The 24,387-nt window shown below is 41.7% G+C and overlaps 1 long non-coding RNA gene across 7 annotated transcripts in view; it reads right to left on the bottom strand.

Annotated features, from left to right (window-relative positions):
* LOC138689672 (uncharacterized) overlaps positions 1–24,387 on the bottom strand; it is a 159,651-nt gene that overhangs the window by 19,406 nt on the left and 115,858 nt on the right. Inside the window, exon 1 of one of the 7 annotated variants that reach the window (XR_011328576.1) lies at positions 18,329–18,611. The exons of the other annotated variants lie outside the window; for them this stretch is intronic. This is a non-coding gene — a long non-coding RNA (uncharacterized lncRNA). Of the gene's footprint in view, positions 1–18,328; positions 18,612–24,387 lie in introns of those variants that run through there. 7 annotated transcript variants of the gene reach the window in all.

The raw sequence follows: 24,387 nt of genomic DNA, 5'->3' as shown, positions 1-24,387 counted from the left end.
ACTCACCCACAAGGCCTAGCATCAACACGCCCTGTGTACACCTAGCATCATTTTGAACAACTGCACCAAAACAAAACAAAGACAAGGAGCACTTTAGGTCCTTTGTGTGTCTAAGCACAAGAGAGGGATCCCTGGCCAGTTTTTACCAACCGAAGGCCCTGAGCCAGAAACTGTCCCTACATCTATATTCCTAACTCATAAAACAAACCAAAACAAAGAAACAACAAAATACATTTACAATGAAGGAAACATTTCTCAGAAATGCTGCTGTTTTCATTCCCTCCAGTGCTCTATGTTCCAATGTTCTAATGTTCTCTGACCATTTGGTCACAAAGACATTGAGCAGACACTGCTGAAGTTTTTGAATGCTTAATGTGACCTATCTTAGACCTGGCACAAACCCAAGAAAATACTAAGAATAGGGGCACACCTAATATATTATTAAGGGACATAATGTTAATGTTCTGATTATTAATGAACTCCAAAGCAATTCTCATCATAGAACTTACAAGGCAGTGGGGAAACCTCACTGGACACCCAGCATAAAGGTTCACATCACCCACTGCCCACCCCTAAATCACAGCTGCTACTTCCTCCCATTCCTTCTCTCCAGGCTCCTAGTGTAGCCCCCAGCCAGGCTCTACTCTATCCCTTGGGGATTTTGTTCATACACACAGATATGTTGATGACTTTCCCCAACTCATCTGCCTCTTTATGGCCAGTTACTCCCAGCCTGCCATATTCTCCCAGATGGCTCACTGGCTACACCAGCTGAACTCCCTGCCTTTTTCCCCCAGCCCTCCTTTCTCTACGCCTGCCAACATGCTCTGCCTGTTTCTTGGCTGTAACCAAAGGAGCCCTTTTTCTTAACTGCCTTTATAGTACAGCCCCAACAGCTACTTACTATTAATCATGACAACAATTTCTGTGCAGTGGACATCCATTTACAGCCCTGACGCATTCTGCATTGCATTTCAACAGAACAGTGAAGCATTTCTTTTTTTCCCATCTGCAGAAGTTGATCCAGACAAAATGGCTAATTTCTAAGTTAGCTTCTTGTGGTTTATGCTTCCTGTCATAGCAATAATTGTCAATCAAGCAGAGCTTAATCTTAACTCAGGCATTAACTTGAACACAATTAATTCTTGGCAGCAGACATAAAATGCTGTGAGACCCATCTCTCCTGATGGTGATAAGGCTGACTGTCAGGACAGGCTCTGCATTCACTCCTTGACTTTAGCAAGAGTTAGATCAAGCCCATATAGACTAATAAATTAAATTACATTGTTGGCATTAGCAAGTGCAACTCTAAAAGAGTCAATTGATTTCTGTCACACTATGCCAACCAGGACCTTGCCTCAACTTACAGAGCTGGCTGGGATTTTCCTATTAGTTTTCAGGATAACAATTCAAATTCCAACTGGGTGAGAATAAAAAGCACAGATTTGAGGTGTATGGCCTAACCTGAAGGGAAGGTGTTTGATAGGCTGCAGTGTTAACAACACTCCCATGGCCAGACACATGCCAGACGGTCACAGATGTGACCTGCTGCCATCTGGGTCAGCTTGATCTCGCCCTGCCTTCCTCTGCCTTGTTTCTGTTGCCTCACTGCACTTTCCGCATGGCATTTTCAATCTTGTTTTATCTCATTCCACTTATGGAGCCGACTTGTGTGGCTCAAATGAAACCTTGTTAACTTTGCTGGGGTTCATAGTGATTCAGGTTATGAGATGAGGTGGCCTGGGACAGACTGTCACCAGTTCAAGTTCATTCCAGGTTATCTTCATCTGGAGGTTGAGGAGCCAGCTGGGCCATCTGTCTTGCACCACTTGCAAGCCTGACACTCGCTGTCCCACTCCCCATCCCTCATTTTTCTGTCTATCTATTTTTCTGTTGTTACCCTTATCAAGAGAAGAAGCATACCAGGCTGATGTACTTAGCAGATTGCGGTGTGACTTAGTACAGAACTCTTCCTCTGTTTTCACACATAAACACAGTCAGTGGACAAGAGGACAGTGAAAAGTGTATACGATGCATCATGGAGATCGCAAAACCTCGAGGAGTCGACAGATTGGAAGGTCCCTCACAAAACAGGTCCCCATTCCCCACCAAAATGCCCTTATTCTTTTTTTTATTTGAACAGTCTTAAGTTTGCAAAACATCTGAGATTCATTAGGTTATGCACAGGAATACCCATATTATTAAAACTCCGGCAAAGGTGTATTGCATTAGCAATATTCTGGCAGCCATCCTGAAGGGTCTTTAGGAGTTAGTTACCCATTCACAAAGCCATGTACTTGATGATCAGTGTAAATTACACCACTAATTAAGCTGGGGCAAATATTGCGAAAGTGATCCATAGGCAGAAACACATTCATATTAACCATCCAATGAAGAGCATTACACACGGATATATCTGACTCAGGGGATGAAATGGCAAAAACTACCCAGGTGATAAAAGTATGACATTTAAGATCGATTGTTATATTTCACCAGAATTATAACTTTTGGTAGAATGCTTGGTCAAAAGGCTGTCTCTTCCCATGGAAAACCAGGAAGAATTTTGCTCTGCCCTACATTGAACAGAATCTTTAACTAAAATTTAATTTGATTAGTCCTGCAAACATGCCTCAAGTTTGCACTGTTTTATAGAGCCTTTTGGATATCCTGGGAGCTAAGGTGGCTTGTGCATTGTATACTGCATTGTGCAAGGTGTTGCCTACTTATAGTTTGCATATTATTACAAATATGTTTTTCAACTGACTGAAAAAAAACATTGATAGAGTCTTACTGATAAAAAAGCTTTAGAATGTACATGGAGAAAAATGCCTTGTTACAATTTTAGTGCAAATAGTCTTGATAACATTTATTCTAAAAAGCTCTGTCTTGCTAAGTTTCATACGGATAAAAAACTCACATTCAGTTTCTGAATTAATTTTGACAAGGTCCGAATGCAGTATATGCTTGCAATGAAACTGTCAAGTGCTTGACTTACAGTAAGTAAAATTCTGCAAGTGGCAATATGGCTATTCTTTCAGACAGTTACTTCACTTCTGCTGATATAACTGACGTAAAAATTCACTTATGAAAAAGCTGTTAGGATTAGTAATTTTTTTCTTTGACAAAGCTATGCAGCACTGGCCTCAAAAATTAACCTAATATGTGCAAATAAGTAATTTATCTTCTTCAAGAAAAGAATTCAGATTTGGTTATGAACACTTACATGATCTTAAAGATATTTGGGAGACAGTTAATCCTCAAAAATAGTCTTTCTAACACATCATATATTATTTCAATGTATGAACTAGCTGTATGCAATACATGGTATTAAATGTCTCCTCTGAATAAACACCAAAGGAAATCCTATACTCATTTCATTAAAAAAAACCCCTCCACGTCTCTCATAAAAATCAGTCTCTAAGAGTTACTTCCATAGTTCCTCCATGCTGAAGTAGTATCACAAAAAAACTTTCCGTACTCAAACATGGGTTAACACTTGTTTGATTGAACACGTTGAACCTGTCTTTTGTCTGCAATGCTTCTCAAGAGAATACTTGCTCTGCTCCCTCTTCTGCGTGAGCCCATGACCCGAGGTCAGGCATGCAAAGGACTGCCCAGAGTTTAAAGATGAAGGATTTAGTTAGGGGTGGTTGCATCTCAGGTCTCAGTGGAATGGGTTGAGCCCTATCCCATACCACAAGATGATGGGGGCAAGCTCCACATTGTACTGTATGACAGGCACAGGCCTCAGGCACAGGACTGCAGACAGGGAGAATCACATGCTTCTTGCCCTGCACAGTGCCACAGGCTTCCTCCAGCTCCCCATATCTGGTATGTGGGACCACAGAATTGAAGAGACCCTGAAGTGCTGGGTTTTGTGGTCCAGTCCAAGAGTGTGGAAAAAACTCCCCGGGAACTAAGAATCCTCACAATTCTCACTATGTTCCATTCTCTTCCACTTTGAAGTTGCTGTCTTTTACATGAATGTTGTTATGTATTGCATGTACAGTAAAAACAAATAAACATGAAACAGGACACTCTGCTGCACACAGTTTTCCATGTTAGAAGGGAATGAGAACAAAACCCTACAATACATTAGTTATGCAATTAAGTCTCCAATAGCTAGGGTACATCCATTAGTTCAACTAGCAACTAGAGAGATAAGCATGTAGTATTTTCTGTTTTGCAAGCATTATCTTTAGCAAAACAACCACCAGGAACAAAAATATAGTCTAACAGACTAAAGTCTTCATAGGTCTACTACCCTTCCACAGACAGAGTAATGTTTAAATGCAGTATTCCAATATTATAGGATAGATGTCCAAGAATGTACTCTAAATTAGCATCTATAATGGGTTCTGTCAAGGGCTTGATATAGCCAGTGGTAATTGTCCCGCTGAACTGAGCTCAAGATGAAAGTGCTGGGACAACTGTCCTTGAATTTCCATCTATTGAGGAACAAGCCCCACTGTATTAAGTATCACAGATATTTCACTGCCTCCTTAAGAAGTGAATTGTGGAGTAGCACAAGGAACTAGAGTGTTGAGATCTCGTGTGCTGTATTTGCACCTGGGAATCACTAGGTGTACGTTCATAAATAGCTAGTGTGGCAGAGCAGCCCAGTGTGGTCTTACTACTGAATGGCTCTGAGATCTTGTTCATCTTTCAGTATCTCATTTGGTCCTTCTGTAGCTTGGGGAATAACACTTATCTGCTCCACTGAGGCACTGAGGTCTGTAACAGTAACTATGAACTGTTTGATAAGAGATGCTACTGAAAGACAAAGGTGTATTATTGCAAAATTTTGTGGGTTGGCAACTTAGCTAGTGGCACTGTATTGCATCCAGAGCCCATTTGGCTCTTCACAATGAAATGAGAGTGGGGGGAGAGGAAATCAGGTCAGAGTTTTTGGCAGACCTGTTCAAGGTAAGCATAATCCAGCTGATTCATTATGTGCTGCAATCCTTGCTGGCAAAGACTCTGAAGTAAAGTAGCCTCCAGCCCTATTGCAACTCAACCTCTGTGTGTGGGTGTTGATGCTGCACATTAGGGAAGGGTGTCACTAGTGGATAAACTTAAGGGGGTGAGGGCTGGATAAAGGACGCAAAGGACTTCACACAAGTGTGCAAGTGCAGCCTAGTGTTCCCTGATGAGCAGCCCACTCTAAAAATATTGTTCCTGCCTCCTATGAGATAAGGAGGAAACCTTTGAGAAGACCCTTCTGATGACTAACACAATCTCTGTTTCATGAATCATTGGCATTGGGATGTCCTTGTGGCATAATCAGAGCTCTGGTTATTATACTCATTGATGATAAAACAAGTAAATCTTAATGAGTTGTGGGAAAGGAGACAATAGGGCCCTCTGCCAGGTCTCATTTACCTTGACAACACGCCTACAGCCCAAGTACAAAGATCGCTATTGTTTATCCCCAGTATTTGTGAAGGGGCCAGACAGTTCTTCTCATTTCACTCATTCTGATGGTGCTCTCTTTATCTCTGCCTTAGCATTTCTAAGGTACCTATCACTGTGGTATCTAAGCATCTCAGCTTTAGTCCAAGGTTAAATTTATGGTAAATAAACCCCTTGGACAGCCTTTGAAGGTGAAAAACTGATATATAGTTAAATAGTGGTAAATTATTCAATTTACATAGTGCCTCTTCTTTGACTAAAGGACAAGCAAAGGCTTTGTTGTTCATATTGTAAACAAATCCTCTGTCTATGATTCAGACACTAAGTAACCGGGTCTGTTACCTCACTAATACAGCTAAGCCAATCTACCAAGCCAGTAACACATGCCCAGCATGAACTCAGCTTCTGCCCCAGCTGGACTGTATTTACACTATGGACTCTTGTCAGCCTAGCTGTCTTGGTCAGGGTTACAACTCATCACGCTCCTGAGCAGAAGAGCTACAGCAGTAGGATTATATAGAAAAGAAAACAGGAGAAAAATGGACCTATTCCACCCAGCAATCTATCCCGTGGTACTGACAGTCAGAGCTGCTGACCTCATTGTAGCTCCTGCCCTTCTGTTGCTGGCTGTTCCTGCAAAGCCAAAAACCAGTTGTGAATGGGCCAGGAAAGCTTTCACCTGGTGCGTGCTTTGTCTACAGCTTTGTCATCTACAGCTGCTTGGGAATCTTTAATGAAAACAATTTGTGAACAGAAAAAGAGATCTCTATCGAGCTATGTTTTTGTACATATTTTTTAAAGAAGTGTTTGTTAAAGAAAGGCTTCCCAGATCCCAGCTGGATTAGGAAGAGCAGCCCCTGAATACTCAGCATTCCAGCAGCCAGGCACTTGCCAGGGGTAGGGGAGAACCAAGATCAGCACCTAGCACTTCCTTATCCCAAATGGCTGCCAGAATCACCAGGCTACTACTTACACTGGCACGGGTGTCTTCTTTGGGTTTTGTGCAGAAAGCATGAAAAGATGTGAGTTTCACTCAGTGTGAATACAGGAACATTCTTGAATTTCTGAGAAGTTTGTCAGGATGGCAAAACACTTCCCATTCAGATCTGGAGATAAGTGCAGATTTCAAGCAAGAAACAAAAGACAGACCCTGACATTTAGATCTCAGAGCGAATTCCTTGGGAGAGCAACAAGAGAAAAACATCTTTCTACTTGTGCTATAACTAAATCAGATCAGTTGCTGATTTATAATGCTGAGTTGGGAGAACATTAAAAATAGTGTCTTTTTTTCCCCTCCATACTGGCAGCCACAGGGAATTGCAGCTAGGTCAGGGATTGTCTACTGTTTGCCTCTTTTAAACAACTTTTTTTGTTCTCACGTGTTCTTGCCTGGTTGGCTTTTTTTGCTACTGTCAGCTGGAGCGCTGCTACGTGACTCACCATGCAGAAAGACAAATGACAAACCTTTCCCTTACGACAGAGACAGTGTCACCTCCACAACACACCTGTGTCTGCTGGATTCACACCCTAAGTCTCCAGTTCACACTGCTCTCCTACAGTGTCTTGATGCAAGTTTTTAATGTGACGTTTCTGCTTTTCTGATGTGTAGAGGCAAGTGACAAGCAGGGAAGAATCACAAAGTTTGGCATATACAGTAAGAGCACCACAATAATCATACAGCAAAGGTCTCAGTAGGGCATATAGAATTGTGCTTTGGTAGAGAAGGTTGCATAATCAACCAGATGCTCTTCCATCACATGGGAACTGACCAGTCTAACATGGGAGGGGGGCTATAGCCCTGCAATTTCCTTCCTCTTTCCCTTAAGAAGTCCATCACTAGGCCAGACTGCTTAAGGTCATTTCACAAACGGGAGGAATTTCTTCCCACCCTCTCCTTGTGCAAAGAATAATCTCAGTCACGTTCTTTTCACATACTGAAAACACTGCTACTGATAGAAGATGCTCAAGAAGTAAGAGCTTAACAAAAGGTCTCAGTAAAGGAACAAGGCTAACATGGAGACAAATACATACTGCTTCTGCTTGCTCACTTCTCATAGAAGCAATACTCTGAATTCTCTTTTCACTTGCATTGAAGTAAATTAAGCAGCTCGATAAGATTACATAGCTACAAAGCTTTCACAAGTGACAGGAGAATCAGATCCATTGTGTAAGCCAGAAAAAATAATTTTAGTGCTCTCCCATGGAGCAAAATGACTTGCTGGCTCCCACCTAGCTCCTTTCAGCCACAGGCAGCAAATGAACACACAGAGTTTAACGCACAGCAAGCTTTCAACTCTCTAAAAGCTTCCTTACTCACTTGTTACTTACACAGGATTCCCTTTGAAATCAGTCACCAAAAGTCAGCGAGTTCTACCTTAGCAACAGATGAGTAATTCATAATAATGATGCTTCCGCACCTCATCTCCTTCAATACGCTGAAGGGATAGAAGCAATTTCTACAGGAATTCCCCCCCAGGTTACTCATTTGCTACAGATCTTCAGTTTGACCTGCAGGGTGAAGAAAAGCTGCAGCTTCATCCATAACCCAGTCTGCTTTCTACCAGCTTGTGCCAGATAGACTTAATAGTTTTGTGGACACTCATGCTGTCACACAGTATTTTTTACCTTCTGGAAGAAAACTAGAATGAATTTAAATATTTTGAGGACCTCGTGCAGCTCTCTGAGAAGCTGCCAAGCCCTTGGAAAATCCAGCCGTTAGCATCACAGAAAGAGCTGCAAGGCACTGGCCATTTTGACATTCAGCTACAAAAGTCTCAGAATGAGACGGGCACTGCTTTGAAAATGTGGCCTCTAATTGCAAGCGTTGAACACTGGAAATCTGGATGTGGCCTGTTTTGAAATTTGGACTATCAAGTACTTAACTACACTTGTCAGCTGGGCAAGAGCCACAGAGCATTAGCAACAACAAGGCTTTTCTGGTCAAAGTAAAAAAATGTCCTGACTAAGCCAGAGTAAAAGACCAACAAAGAACATGAGGACCCTGAAAAACACTATGAGCTAGTGAAACCATGCAAACAGCTTAAATAACACCCCCAGAGCATATAGCAAAGATCAGAACAAATCTAGGTAATTTCGACTAATGGAGGACACAGTCTTCAGCAGGATCAAATCATATCAGAACTAATCAGATCATTTGAACTGCAATGCTGTTTGCTCCATAGGGACAGACGAGCATATCATGAAGTTCAAAACTCATCACTGCTTTCCAGGGAAAATGTCTGAACAGGTAGTGAGGATGGAATTCAGTACTCGCTTCTGAGGGAGGCTAGGATAGAGACATACCCTACAGAAAGGTTAGCTTGGTGTGTTCACAGATCGAGGCTTCATTCCTGAAGTATTCTCATGCCAAATAAATTCACCAGACTACCTAAAAATCCTGAGTTGAGCACATGCTAATTTGTGCATGCAGCTGTAGATACATAGTGTGTAATTGCATTTGCCATCAGGGTAATTGTGCATGCAAAATTGTGCAATAAGTATTTTGTACACATGGTCATGCTTTTAACTTTCTCTTTTTCAAGAATCAGGCACTGTTTGAACAAATACTCAGGTAAAATAGTTAAAATTATTAAACATTATTTTGACTTGCTTTAATTATAAAGTCACAAGTGAACCACAACACTGTGCACTAAAATGACACAAAAGAGAGACACACCACATCACTGCTATGTCATTAGGATCTGTTTGTACAGTTTTTTAATTTGCCTGCAGAAAGATGCATTCCTTAGACAGAAGCTAATTTGTTACACGTTGTCTGGAATCTAAAGTCAATTAAACACGGATCATAGTTACTATGCAGTCCTTGGCAATTAACTTGCTATTTTTGAGGATTTGTTTAATTTTATAGTTGGGGAAACCAAGGAATAAAACCTTCTGAGAGAGAAATCACAGCTATTTCAGAAGTCAAAAACCATATAGATCTACACTCAGATACAAAGCGGCACAGTACACTTAAAGAAAATACAGTACAAAACAGACAGATTCAGCAGATCAAATGAAGTTCAGTGATGAATTTCTAAAATAGAAGAATTCCTAGCTCCAATAAGAAATTGCAAGACTGGACAGGGATATCATTACATGGCAAACCTGGACTCTCAACATATGTCCCACAATCCAATGCTACGAGCATAACCACAAAGCAGGCCAGGCTAAACAGTGCAAATTGTGTAAACTCTGTTACCTGCACTGGCCCTAGATGATACCACTGCTAAAAGCAAACATCATCAGGAAACAATATACCGTGGCACTGCACCTGTGAACACAAGATACCACTAGGTACCCACAACACGGCACTGTCATCATACCAGAGCAACAAACACCATGAAATGCAACACTGCAGAACACAGCACCTATTAGATGTGGCCAGGACATAATAACTGGATACTGCAGTACACAGCATAGTGCAGATAATAATCAGAGTATTATTTAATAAATACACATACATCTATATAGACACAGAGAGTATTGTCTGAAAGGAAGAACAGTTTTGCTAGGCACAGAGAAGTGTTTTTCTTTGAAAATTAGATGTTGTAATATAAGATTCTTAGAGACACTCTGAGGCATTCCGAGACAAATGTCTGCTTGTCCAACACTAGGGAACTCCCAGTTGTTTTCAGCTCTTGGGCTGCTACTGGACCTCTGTGTTTAAGCCAATATAATTTAATAAACTGACCATAAGTGATGCAGAAAAGATACAACCTTATATTAACATCTGAGGTGGAACTGTATCCGGAGGACATGTTGCATTTAGAGCAGATTAAAGAATCCCAGTGCAGCTGGAATCAAAACTGACACCTTCCACTTTTGCAAAGAGTTTGACGTAAATGCAGGTAAGGTTTCAACAAAGCAAGTGAGGCAAAAAGTCACTGTTGCATTAGAGAACTGTATTTACCCTGCTCCAATCAGTAGCTCAGATTTGCATAAGCTTTTTACTTGGCATTATTATTTTGCTACTGGTCTGTAGAAAATGAAACAGCACTCCTTGTTATGGAAAAGCCCCATCCACAGATGGGCAAGCACCTATATACATGCAGGAAGCACATACACAGAAAACCAGCTTCCTGCATACTCACATGTGTAACACACAACTTCCACCAAACACTGACTGACAAAGTCACACATAAATGTACAGATACACCCATATTTATTCAGAGTGTATGCACACAAACATATACATTACACACGTTTATGCACGCACCTGTATAAACACACTTGCGTGCAAGCTTGGACACGCAGCGATCTCAGAAAGGCACATGGGTACTCACACGTATGTGCTTACATGGATACGAGAACACACCCATGACTTGCTCAAGGCAGCACCACCAGCCTACGGCACAGCCAAAGAAAAAAAAAAAAAGGATTACAAGACCAGGAGTTGTCCCTGCAGCTGAAATGCCAAGGCCTGTCCTGCGGTCCTCCCCTTCAGAGAGGGTGGATATCTGTGTGTAGGCAGTCACGCTCAGTTAGACGCATATAGGAGCCCAGGCTTGAGCCCAGACAAACACACAGTCTCACTTACCCCATCACGCACTTTTCAGTGGTAACATGTACATGCCCTGCCGCCACTCCTCCCTTCTCCTAATCCTTTATTTGCACACAGCTCTTCGGATCAATCTGTTTCATTTTCCAAATAATGCATATTCACTTTTGTTTACAGCTGGGACACTGGGCTTCGAGTCAGTCTCTATAACCATCTTGGCAAAGCCAGTCCTGTCTTGTTTGTTTGTTTTTGCAGTGACTGAGTGTGTAAGGAATATGGAGGGTGTAGGCGGCTCTACATGTCCCTTCACCTCTTGTGGGTTTTGGCACATTCCTTTCATAAATACTCTCTTTCAAATGCAAGGGACAGGATGCTTTGTTTATATAACCACTGCTTTTTGCTGAGGCTCCAACCATCCCAACACATCTGTCTCCAGGAGGCTCTTTTGAAGAGGTCCATGTTTCTAAGTTACCTGTGACATGGACTCTGGGTAACAGCACAGCTTGGAGAGTTTCTGGAAAAGGACCTAACCTCAGTCAGAGTGAACTTCAGAAAGACCTACTTTAAGCTGGAATGTGACAGTTTAGCACTTAATTTTCTCCAACTTTCTCTCACCTCAGCTGGCCCTGAGTCTCTGCAGATGCTTTAGGAAATGGAAGCTTCCCAGGACCAGCTCTGACTCTGCTGATTCTCACGACCAGCAGACAGTTTCTGTGAAACTGTGCTGCTCTGACTGGTGGGAGTTTATCCAAGCTGTAAGGAGGAGTAAGTAAGCATAAGGAAGGATGTGTTACACACAGAATACTGCGTTTGTTAAAAAGGCTTAACCTACACGAAGAAGTTGAAATGCTTCAGCTAACCCCTGCAATGATACTGCTTTTCCTCTTCTCTTCTTTTCCTCCTCCAAGACATGGATATAATCCTACCTCTTACTCTGAAAGAGCAGTTTCCGATACATTTAGCTGTACGAGTTATTTTAGTATAACCATTTCACTTTGCATTTTCATACCCATACAACTATCTCTACATAAAGACTCACATCCAAACCCATAAACACTGCTGAATTAGAGCAGGTGCTCTGTGAAGAGCAGGCCTAAATTAACTTGCCATGGTAAGTTCCACTGATAAAGGCACCTTCACACTAGTGTAATGAGAGTTGTCCTTGCTTTAGCTGTGTAACTTTTAAGTTAAAGTGATACAAACAATGCCTTTTAAAATTCCTTTCCTCCCTCTTCATGTCTTCTAGGTGTTCCTTTAGCTAAAATAGTGGGCTGAACAAGCAGAAATAACAGCAGTAAATGGGCAGAGCAAGGTACCAGCCCGCTGCGTCACCCACAGCAGATAGTTCTCTTATATGCTCTTGTTACAAACCTATATGCTATAAAAAGCATATATTGGTATTGTTGTGCACACATTATCATAACACAGCATTTGCTAGCATTCAGTAATTTATCATGAATGTTTCGTAATACTGAGTGGGAAGAAAAAGCATGAAATAGTTCTAGGGATTTTTCTAGTACCACATTGCTAGGAAGATCTGTTTCCCATAGCTAAATTATAGACACAAAACAACCACTAACTTAACCACTTGAAGGGAAGTGAGTACATAGCTAGCCAGGCCAAGGAGATGACACCAGTAACACAGGTTGAACGTTGCCTGTCAAACACAGCAACAGACAACAAGAAAATTTTCATAGGTTTCAGTGATTGCAAAACCTAAGTCTATCCAGCATAGACTCAGGGCATTTTTGCAAACAAAGAGCCTGCCGAGTTTTTGATTTAAAAAAAAAAAAAAAAAGAGAGAGAAAAGGGAAAACAATTATGCAATTAAAGAAATAGTAAGAGAAAACAAAAGGCCAAAATTCTAGAAAGACACATATATTTAAAGCTAAAAGCCTTTTTAGTCAATAAATATTGCTCTAACATCCATTCTGGGATTATAGATATCACACACCCCTAGAATGCCTATACTCTTGTTCCTGCAGAGCTTATAGAACTTCTCAAAGGTGCATCATCTGCATTTGCAGTCAGAGACAAGGAGGCCAAAAAAAGTCGGCACAATTTGTTAAAGTTCATTCAGACACCAGTGATCAAGGAGGCAGGAATACCTAAATCCCCTGTGTCAGCTCCGTTCTCTACTTATGGAGCAGCAGTGCATTTGCAGGCTAAATCATCTTTATTTATTTGCTGCATCTTCTAAGATATACACATTTCATTTTTATTCCCCAACTCAGCAACAAGTTGGAATTCCATTCATGATCTAATACAACCAAGTTTACAATACCTTGGCTTGTCTCTGCCATACCCAAGATTCCCAAATGGTCTGCTATCCAAATAATATGAGGACTGCTTAAAGTCCATCGTCAGATGAGTTCAGCTCATAGACTTCATCTAAAAATAAAAAGCACCAAGTCTCTGTGTACACAATTCTTCACTGAGGAACAGCAGACAAACTAAATAATAAGTGATTTCCACTGTGTATTCATACTGTGACTGTGATACTGACAGAGCTGAAAGCAGCAGCAGCACAATTATGTGGAGTGCAGCATCTAATCTCTGCACCAATCTTTAATGTTTAAGATCTCTCCTTCTAAAACAGATATCAACAGCACATTTTACTGAAATAACTACTTGCTTACAAATAGCATACTAAGAAGTGCCTTAGGCAGAAAAAAAAATAATCAGTCTTTCCAGGTAGAGGAGACAGGTGGGTTAAAGTCCTCCAGAGCGTGTGATTGCTGCTTTTGCAATAACAGATTTTCCTACTGGAGTCTGCTAAACTCCTAGACCAGTCAGGGAAATTTTTCCAATTATTACGTTTTCTGAATAAAAATTTCCCAGGTCTTTATACACTTAAGACCTATTCCCACTTCCTTTATTCACACCTTAAGTGTAGCAGTATTATGTACACAACCCAGCTGAGTCACATTTGGCCTTAGTCTCTTTTGTTATCAGGACGTCCCCTACCAGTTCCAAGAGAAGGGTCCCAGAAATTAGTTAATTCCATAATCTACAAAAGAAAGTGCTAAGAAACTGTTTGATTCTAAATTCTCATTCTCAGTCTTCCCACTTGGATTGCTCCCCCCTCTCCTTGTAAATGGATTGTTGATATGCACCCATGTCCACTTTCATTAATGCATTTCATTTGCAAGCCTCACACATATTCCAGCTAACCATACCTGTAGTCTTTAAATAATATGCTTAGTGCAATAACACAATCAGATTAAAACTAATAATTGGATTGCAGAGGGTTTAGGCAACCCTGGGGTCAGTGGGAAGGGATGACAAGATTGTTGTGCCATCTGTTTCAGCTGGTCAGAGTTGCCTTGGCATGTATTCTATTATTCTTATTGCACCTCTTTCTGGAGAGCAGGAGAAGGAGATGATCTGCTGTTTGAGTTTTCCTTTTTGCCAGGGCTGCATCTGACATAAGGGCATTGTTTCAACTATTGTAGCTGGCATTCAGTGGAAAAGAATGAAAAGAACCTCAGCTGAAAAGAAGCACCAGAGATAGCCTGCATCTTTTCTAATCCAAGTAGTTCTATAGCATCTTCCAGGTGCTGAGAACAGTCTACTGTAATTACAAACATTAACAATTACCAATTTGTAGCAACTGTAAACTATATATAATTTTATCTTTTTTTTTTCATAAGCACCTTTAGCTAAGTCTTATATCCCCACACAACTGTAATAGCTGAAGACTTCAACTTTTGCACACAATAAGTGAAACCACTTTCTTTCGTATCTGCAAAGTACAGGTACATGGTTTAAGACAAAACCCTATTTCCATCTTTCTTTCTGTGCTCATAATGCTCTTGTCACATCTCTGATACAGTGACAAACTTTCCAATGAGTACAAAACAGAGGAGCTATGACCACAAGAAAAAGGCTGAATTGCACAGTGACATATTTTGATTAGTAAGCAGCTTTAAAAATCTGCTTCAACTTTGGATTCTTTAAGTCCCAACTGGTTATTTGTACTGTTGTCCCCTGCCTGTATTCTTTGACCTTCTGACATACAGTTACTGCAGTCTGTTGCATGTGTCCCCAAGCAGAAAGCAGATTGGATAGAGATTAGATAACATCATGGTGTATGGGTTGGGTACTTCTTTTTTTCTTACCAGTTTCCTGTTGATAGAATCACGCTGATAAGGAGTTTAGTTGGTAGTTGAAGTATGAAACTGCAAAAGGCTGCCTTTTAAAAGACGTGTTCCAACTGGGACGTAGATGCAGCCAAAAGATAGTTTGGTGTGTAGCTGTGCTCTGGTGCTTAGGCCCATCAATCTGAATATTACACAGGAGCAATGAGGAGGGGATCAGTGTGGGTGCACAGCACTAGGTTAAGGGTTTATGAACATGGTTAGAGAAACACTGCAGAAACAGAGGAAGCTATTTGAGATATTACTTCACTCTGGCTACATCTTACCACTTTGTTTCTGAAAGTTATTGCTCCACAGTGCTTTAAGGGAAGATGAGTTAGCACAACAGTGTGCGTTTGTCTCATCTGCTTCAGTACAAAGTCACCCAGGTTGACTCCAACTATCACAAACAGCTTAAAGTAAGGCAGCTGACTTTGCCCAAAGTGGATGTGCAGCAATGCCTCAAAGTCCTGCCAGCTGAGTTCCAGATACATGAGCTTTGGCAGCGATGTGGGAACAAACAGCTTGTGGACAGTGATGTTTCATACTTCCACAGTTCTATCTTCTATGATCATGCACAGATCCAAGGCCTCCAAGGCCCATAATGCTAACATGAGACCCTAGCGAGAGTTGGGTTGGAATAAACCTTGGAACAAACCCACTGATCACCTACACTTCAGTTTGGAGGCTTTTTATTTTAAATATCTGACCTACTGGGTTGAAGAGCTGCTGGCTCTACAGAATCTGAAGGCCAATCTCTATCTTCTACCTGCAAGAAAAATGAAGAACTAGCCAATGCCTTTGCCGTTAGCGGTTTGTTGGCATCACAGCATTTTTCAGTTGTAACGATGGAGGCTGTGGTTTCACATTCAGTGGCACAGGCAACCCCCGCCCTCCACACTCACCATGCTGCTGGCACAGCTGTTTGTGCAGCTGCGCAGTCGACCAGAACAGCTGAAAAATTCCTTTCAGCTGACAGTTCAGTTTACCCCATAACCATGGAAAAAGGTGTGCTGATTCAAAACAGGGGCAGTACAAAAACTAGGACAACTAGCTGCGGGGAGAGAAGTGGTCACTGAAAAAACTGACGTGAATTCACAGCCTGAGAAACAGAGTTTGTCCTGGAAGACCTTGATAGGAAAGCTCAGCAAAGAAAGGGTCAGTCTACACAAGCAGCTCCCTCTAAGGCAGAAGGGAGTTGCAGATATGAATTGGGGGCTGTGCAAGCAGCAGTACAATGTAAAGCAGATTTTCTTTGATTAGCCATGGCCTCTAATCTCTCCTGTGCCCCCCTGCAGCGAATTCCAGAGTTCAACAGCCCCCACTGGACTTTCCTGTTAAGGCTCAAATCATTAAAAGTATTTGTTTAGTAAAGGCTAAAGCACTCGGGTCCCAGTGCCTGAGAGCTCTGTGAGGTTAAATGTTGTCAACCTTTTGAATGCAAGCCATATTCCGCAGGGTCTCAGTGATTTACTGGTAGAGCTATACGGAAATTTTATCTCTAGACTTCACCCCAGCTCATTTCAGTAGCTAATGAAACTGCTTGGACAAAATGAGCTAGCATGGTCCCAAACATAATTCTGGGCCTGTGGCAAAGCGTCTGCCAGAGCCTGCATGCTCAGTGGCGATGCCACAAGCTGGCCTTCTCTGACACCCAAAAAGGGATCTTCAGCTGGCTGAAAGCTGATGAGCTTCATGGCAATGTAGTGTTCAACTGTGTTGACCAAAACAGGTGTAACAAAGAAAAAAACCCTGACCTACCAGGCTCTCCATCAGGTAACTTTCTTAAATTTAAAATTTCACATCTCACATGTAAATCAAAGATTTACACTGCCCTAGGACCAGGTTTCTTTATCCTAACATTTTTTACTGATGATGATGATGCATTGCACGTGAACCAGCAAACATGGTTTGAATATTGCGAGTCTGACCCGCATCAGCTTTGACTCAACACTGTTGTTTAGGGCAGAAGGTGTTCAAAGATGGGAAGGATCGGTTCCCAGGGTGATCCAGGATTCAATTTGTCTGTAACTTCCAAAAGGATGAATATTTCTCACAGAACACTCCTAGTTACACCGTAAAGAATATTCTTCAACTGGCCTCATTTCAATTTCAAAAGTTACATCAGTGAGATCACCAGGAGTTAGTGGACAAATTCACATTCCTGAAAAAAAATGATACTTTGAATTGAAGCTGAACATGATATGGGGCAGCTGGAGAGTCTGCATACCTGCCCTCCAGGTGAAATGGCTGCCTGACCCTTGAAGGAGACAACATGTGGGAACCAGCAAGCAAGCCTCCAGAGCTCAGAGCCCTCGGGGAAACCTGCTCCCAAGCAGCCGGCCTTGGAAAGCTGCGGAGGGGTCAGTGTTAAAGACTGCTGAAGAGCCCAAGCCTGGCAGGCCGCCCAGGATGCTGACGATCCCAGCAGGTTATGGGAGATCCATTAGTCTGGAAGACCTAGCTTGAAATAGTCCAGTGATGGGCTGCATAGACCTATAGCAGTCACCCCGATTAGACCTCCAGAAGCAGACAGGTGACAGCCAAGAGATTTGAAGAGCTAGAGATGGGCTTCTGGCTTTCAGCTCTCTGTCCATCTGTCAGCAGGCTCCCTAGGAGCTGGCCAGGTGAGCTGGAAGGAAATCAAGCAGGTTTTCAAACCTGCCTGGCAGGCAGTGAAAATCCTACCTGGTTTCTGTCAATTTTGCAGAAAATCTCATACTCCCCCAAATATCCAAGCCGAGATCAGCAGGAAATGCTTTTCCTTTCCTGTGAATGTTTTTGAGATTTCAAAAACTCCTGGTACCTACTTGGAAAAAATGTTGATAATTTTCACAAACTGAAAATTGAGGGGAAAAAAAGGGGGATGAGTCAATACAAAATTTTGTTTCAAAAACATTTTCTTAATTATTTTTTTCCAAGACAAAACATTCACTGAAACCAATTCTGCACCTCTGAATACTTCCATTTTAAAAATCTGACATATTCAGATGAATAAGATGTCCTGTTCAGTAACAATTGTACTCTTAGTTTGAATGTCTGCCTGCATCATTTAGCTATTACTGAGCATACAGAGAGTTGTAAAAATTGGGGGTTTAGTTCTTAAGCCTATTTGTACCAGTGTTTATGTACAATGTCTATGATATTTCCAAGCAAACAACCTTGAAAGCCTAGACCTCACAGAAGTATCAGACCCTGCAGAACATTTCGCTGGCACTTAAGACTTACTTGCCTGTAACAACCAATGCCTTACTAAGAATTTCACACTGGCTCTTACCTTGAAAAACAGCTAAGAATAATCCACGGAAGGTCTCTTTCACCCCAGTGAAGTAGGAAGGATTTGTTAGTCATGACCAGTTTCTTCCTTCTGTCACTTTGCCAGGTACCTAAAGAGAGGCTGCTCAATTCAAAATCCAACTGCAACGCAGATTAACCTTCCAGTCTCCAGCACGCCAAATCCTCCTGCCTGGCTCACTTAAATCCTAGATAAGGCAGGGGTCTAGTATTGGCAAGTGCTTACTATGAAACATGCCTCACTGAAGTTTACAGCACTTTGGCACTCCTGAAAAATCAGGTCAGAAACAGAAATTTTCATTAGATTTAAACCCAAATCCAGGTGGTTACATTTAGATAGGCAGACTGTGGTATTAAAGGAAGGTAATGTGGCCTCACAGTAAGACACGATCAACTTCCACTTTGAGTATATATTTGATGAGAGAAATTACCAAAGAAATGTCATGCTTTTGACCAAGACCTACTTTTTCACTTCCTCTCCAGCTCAGCCCTGTGAAAGACCCGAGTACAAGCTAACTTTTACCTCCAAAAAATATCATTATGCCTTTGACCTTTACAAACAAAACAAAAAAACAAACCACAGAATCACAGGCCACTCTTAAACAATGCTTGGGTTTGATCCAGTCATTGCTTTCTGTTTGAAAAGGGAGAGTAATATCTGCAAATGCACAAACTAGTCATGTGTGTAAATACAGAGAATCAGGCAGAGCACTGCCATCAAAACAACCACCTAGCCCAGGTATCAGAGCAGCTTGTGTCTATTACATGTGGTGGTCACCTGCACAAAACAATTAAGCAGTTAATTGTTTTTCTAAAGGACAAAAATGAGGGTGATGATGTGGTACCCAAAAAGGTGCTACTTGTTCTTCCTGGTCTCATAATTCTTCTGGTTTCTACCTGGTAACAATTTGGTATGAGAACCACCTGAGAAAGAGAACACCACAGAGCTGGTTGTTTCATTTGGGAGATGAAAAAGAATGACTTTGCTGACGTGTGCACTGAACTGGACTCTTCTATCGTATACTTTAGGGTGGTTTTTTTTGCTTTAAGCACTTAGGGAAAGAGAGGAGGAATTGTCTTCCAGAGGGCAATTCAAAAGTAATTTATTTCTTTCCATATGGGGAACCTAACCTTTAGTTCCCAAACTGGGCACGTAATTTTGGGCAGTTTCACATGATCACCTCTCCTCTAGTCATCCTCTGCTGATTTTTGTACAGTTTGTATTTCTATTTATAGTTTCCTGGATGTGATGGACATCTTGTTTGACCTTCTGCATAACACAAGGCCACGGAATTTCACCCAGTTTTCACTGTAATAAGCTCATCTTGACAACAACATGGTGGCTGCTGCATAACATTAAACAGAAACATGTTCAGAAATGCCCACAGGTAGTATTTAAGATGATCAAGGCAGACACAGCTTAAAGAGCCATTACACAGTCCTGTCCAACACCCACTGCAGTCCTTGGAAGTGGACACTGAAATGCAGTCATAGTAATCCTAACATCGGTTGTCGTGGAGAAGCATGAAAAGATTATCTCGATCAATAGGAATATACATACAGCACTGGGAGAGGCACACTGAACCCACTATCCAGACTGGGATAACTGTCTGTACAAACAAAAAACAAGGAAGCCTTCCAGAACAAGTGGGGCCCCAGGCATACAGAACACCTGGTGGTTTGGCATACCATTACACAGCTTAGATAAACAGTTCTAGAAGTATTCTGGGACCAGGGAGAGTATTCCCAGAATCTCATGTGACATTTAAAATGGGATCTTGTGCTATATGTGTTTGTGTCTAGGGAGATAAAAGTCTCACTTTCAGAGGGGGAGATGGGCACACTCTACATACTGAGTACAGCAGGCTGTCAACCCAACGGCTGATCTGTTTTACCTACAGTCGAAAGAGGTCTTGGCTGGAAGCCAGCTAAATAGGGGAGATGTTAAGTATCAAAAGATAACCATTTTAAGTCAAAAAAACCCCAAACATCTAAACCCCAAATTTAATCTGACCAAGCCAAAGTAATTTGTAGTCTATTTCATGGTGCTTTTATGATTACCATTACTGTTTAATGCTTAAAGTGTAGTAGTGGTGACAAACAGATCTGAAAACTCACTGTGCACACTAGCTACTGTGCAAATAATGGTACAGTCAGGATGTCTTTGGAGTCATATTCACTGGTACCTACATGAATTGCAAAAAAAACCAGCTCAAAATTACCTCCTGAAACTTTCTTTCAAGATGCATATTAATGTCAGTGGACTTTCCAGGACTTGTGGTGCAATCAGGTGTTGGAGAGTGATTGGATTTTGAAGTGGTCAGCTTTTCAAAAGGGACAAAGTGCTCAACCATCAGCAAATAAAATAAATAAGGCAAAAGCTAAGGCCAGCCTTAGACCATCCATGCCATCTGCCAGCTCACGGGGTTGAGCTGATTTCACCGCAGTGGAACTTTGCCAGGCTAAAACAAAGAAACCACAGAACTTATGGGCAGCCGCTGCAAGGAGGCGGGGGCCGTTCAAGAGCTGTTGAGTATATACCCTCCTCCCTGGATCGCAGAATGCCCAGGTGTTTGAACCGCATAGTGCAAATGAAAGTACGGGGAAATGAGTTACAAGAAATCAGCATGCCATGAATAAAACTAACAAGAAACAAAAAGGCTAGAGCAGCTGATAAATGCCTCAAGTGCAAGGGGTTGATTAATACAAACAAGACCAAATCTAAGGATTTTGAAAGGGAAGCAAAAAGGACGAAAAGGAAGACAGAGTTAAGTTCCAGTTAATATTCTTGCTGTATTTAAACTAGACATTACATATTGGAGAGGGCTGAAGGAAGAGCTAAGAAGAACTTCCTTGCCCAACTTTCAAAACTTTTACGTCTTCCTAAGATCTCAAAATTCAGTAATATTCCAGACAGGAATGTATTTCCTTTATAATAAGTGTTATCTAATGATTCTCATGTGAGACTGAACTCTTGTTTTCTATTCCCAGCAGCAAGTGATACTGGACAAATAACTGAGCTGAACTGTGCCTCAGTTTCTCTTTCCACAAAATGGAGGAACATCACCTTTTATAAAGCACTTACAGCTGTCTGAAGTGCAAGTTAAGTGTGTAAGTTTAAAACACAGTTACTTACATTAAATCATTCATTAAGCCGGCCTGTATGTTCCTGTTTTCTCCCCACGCCGAGCTCATAGAGGAACATTCTGAAAAAACTTCATCTTGAACAATCAATAACCAAGTTACCCATAAAGTTTGTATTTCATAAAAGATCATTCCGCTTACTGCTAGTGGGAGATAGAAAGCAGAGTTTGTTGGGGAAGAACATGTTGGGTGATAAATCTCCCCTCCAAAAGTTCAGGCTTCCCTGAATTTTGGAGCTGAGAAAGAGGCCTATCATGAACTGTATCCCTTTGGGGCTGCATGGAAGATACCCATCCAAACCTAGATGGTGAGCACAGACAAATAAAACCTTTTTATACATGTTTTACAACAGAGGGACCTGTCCACTGTCTTAGCACATGGAAGGAATTGAGAAACCACAGAACATACTCATCAGAAAGAAGGTGAGCAGGCAAAGCCACTAGTTTTTGCATTGTCCCTTCTCCTCCCTGCACGTACGTGGACAAATGCATTTTTTATACAGTTGGTTTGCACTGGTAAAACTCTGGGGAAAATATAGACCACATCTTGGGTTCTGAAGGTCAACATATTGAGAGCACAATGTAGCCAAGGAGAAAAAATAGGTAGGGTTTTCTTACACTAGTTGGTATCTGGCCTCTTCTTTTTACATCAGGGACTTGAAGGGAAAGCACAGTCATTTACTCAGAGTGCCTCACAAATATGGATCCTCACAGCAATAACAAAAGTGAAATATCCTCCCCTCCTCATGAGATGGCTTCATGTCTCTGAGCAGAGCTGAGAAATTCTCTTTACTGAACATAAAGCTTGTCCTAATGGGACCTTGTCACACTTTGGTGGGACATAGTCACACTTGAATATCATGACAATGGGGGGATACATCACCTTCACGCCGTCTCTTTTGCTGAATGTAGCTAGCAAGGTCTGCTGCCCATTTCTATGTGCAGATTTGGAATGGGATGCAACTGATGCTGTTGCCTTCTCATTCTGATCCTGTGCACTTGTAATAGCCAGCCCTGCACATTGGGTTGGAGACCTAACCTTCACCAGTGCTGTTCAGAATGTATCAAAATGTTCATCTCTGAGCAGTATTCATTTCTTGACCAAGACTCCTGACTTCGTTACATTCTAAAAAAAGTTACACTGAAACAGTGGGTTCTGAGTTCCGCTCCCTCTGTGTTGTAGGTTAACCACCAGTGCTCCCAACTGTGTGCCCAAGGTAGATTGTCATCAACGACATAATCTTGTGCCAAGGCTTTGGTGGTCTACTTCAATGAGAAGAACTGAACTCTTAATTCTGCTATTGTAGTCTGCCTCCCCTGGTCTACTGGATCTGAACCAGAAAACACTTTCACCAAAAATGACCTTGGAAAAGGCATTCTTCCTTTATCCGGTCAAGAGAAAAGCTAGAAAACCAATAAAATTTTTGGAATGAACCATCACTAGGACACTTTCCAGAGTCCAAATGTGCACAGATGTTACACATCTGCACAACCCAGTCAGCCAGCCCTTCCAGCAATATCTACTTGTTGATAAAGTACTACAATTACAAAACCAGCTTAAATGATGGAGTTTGTTCTCTTTGATCAGGTTTCACTCCTTTGTTCTAGCTGGTTGTTCAGAAGTCTTCCACATATATGCACGTTTCTGTGGAATTATTTTCTATTTCACTGAAAAACTCCATTTTCCAACTGACGGAACACCTTCTTTTCTTTCTACTGTTCTTTACTCCCAAAGCAGGCAGTGAGTGAACAAACAAACAATATCATTTTTTCTGGGAGGAGACCAAAGAACTAGTGCCTAGACAGTTAAAGGTTTCTACGAGCAGGACTGAAACTAGCATTATCACTGGACATCAGAACAGCAGTGATTCATGCCTCCATGCTCTAATCTAGGCCCCCCGTCTCAGATGAACACGGGAATTGCCATTCTGCCACAGAATCTCATGAAGGGATGTGCTGTACTACCTATGCATCTAGCAAGCATTCAAACAGTGCCACAGAACTGTGACCTGTGGGATACGAGGCTGACGATGGAGGACGGCAAGGCCAAGCCTGGGAATTTGCTAGAACAGGGCTTCATTTCATTCTTTCCAGAAAAGCACATGTTAATCACAGAGTGTAGTATTGTACTTTAAAGGTTGACATGATTCTCATCATAGGCAGACATGATCTTCCACATGAAGGACTTTTCCAACTTCCTACAGATTCATTCTAATTGGAAAATGTAAGATTTTATATCCTTTGTAAAATCCATCTGTTACCACTAACTCTGATAACCCTGGCCCACCTTAAGACATGCAGCCATGCCAGCATGCTTTTGGAACTCACAGAGGTCTTGTCACAGGGAGATCCAAGCTTCATTACTCATGGAGGAAGTATAACATTTTTGTGCCCCAACTTTGCAAGCAATGTTTTGTACATGTGTAGGAGTTCCTAGAGGAATTCACTGGGATAGAATACCTTAGGCAGTTTGGAAAGCTCTGTTCTGTTTTATTCTAGTCCACAAAAGTTAGGTACATAAATTTGTTAAGTTCAGAGGCTGGGGTTGAGACCTGAGGAACTATTTGAATGACAGTCTGAAAACTGTCAGTGTTCAAAGGGTAGGAACTACCTGAAAAACAAGTTAAAAAAGGCAGTATCAGAGTTTCATCCCATGTTAGAGCAGAGTTATGTGTTGGCAAGGGTCTTAGGCTGGGTTTTCAATAAGGCAGCAGGGAGGAGAATGGGGGAGACTTGTACTGGTGTTCCAGAAGTAGGACAACTGGCTGGAAAGAAGCAGCTGCACAGATAAATTGGACCAGCAAACCCTCACTCTGCTAAGATGCCTGAAGCCAAGGCTGCCTGAAAGGGGGAAACTATGGCCCCACTTCAGAACAAACAAAGAAGTGGAAAGGCCTCG

This window comes from Haliaeetus albicilla, chromosome 2, assembly GCF_947461875.1.
Source record: "Haliaeetus albicilla chromosome 2, bHalAlb1.1, whole genome shotgun sequence".
NCBI classification, from domain to species: Eukaryota; Metazoa; Chordata; class Aves; order Accipitriformes; family Accipitridae; genus Haliaeetus; species Haliaeetus albicilla.
Note: the sequence above shows the minus strand (reverse complement) of the source record. Positions and strands in the feature narration are given on the sequence as shown.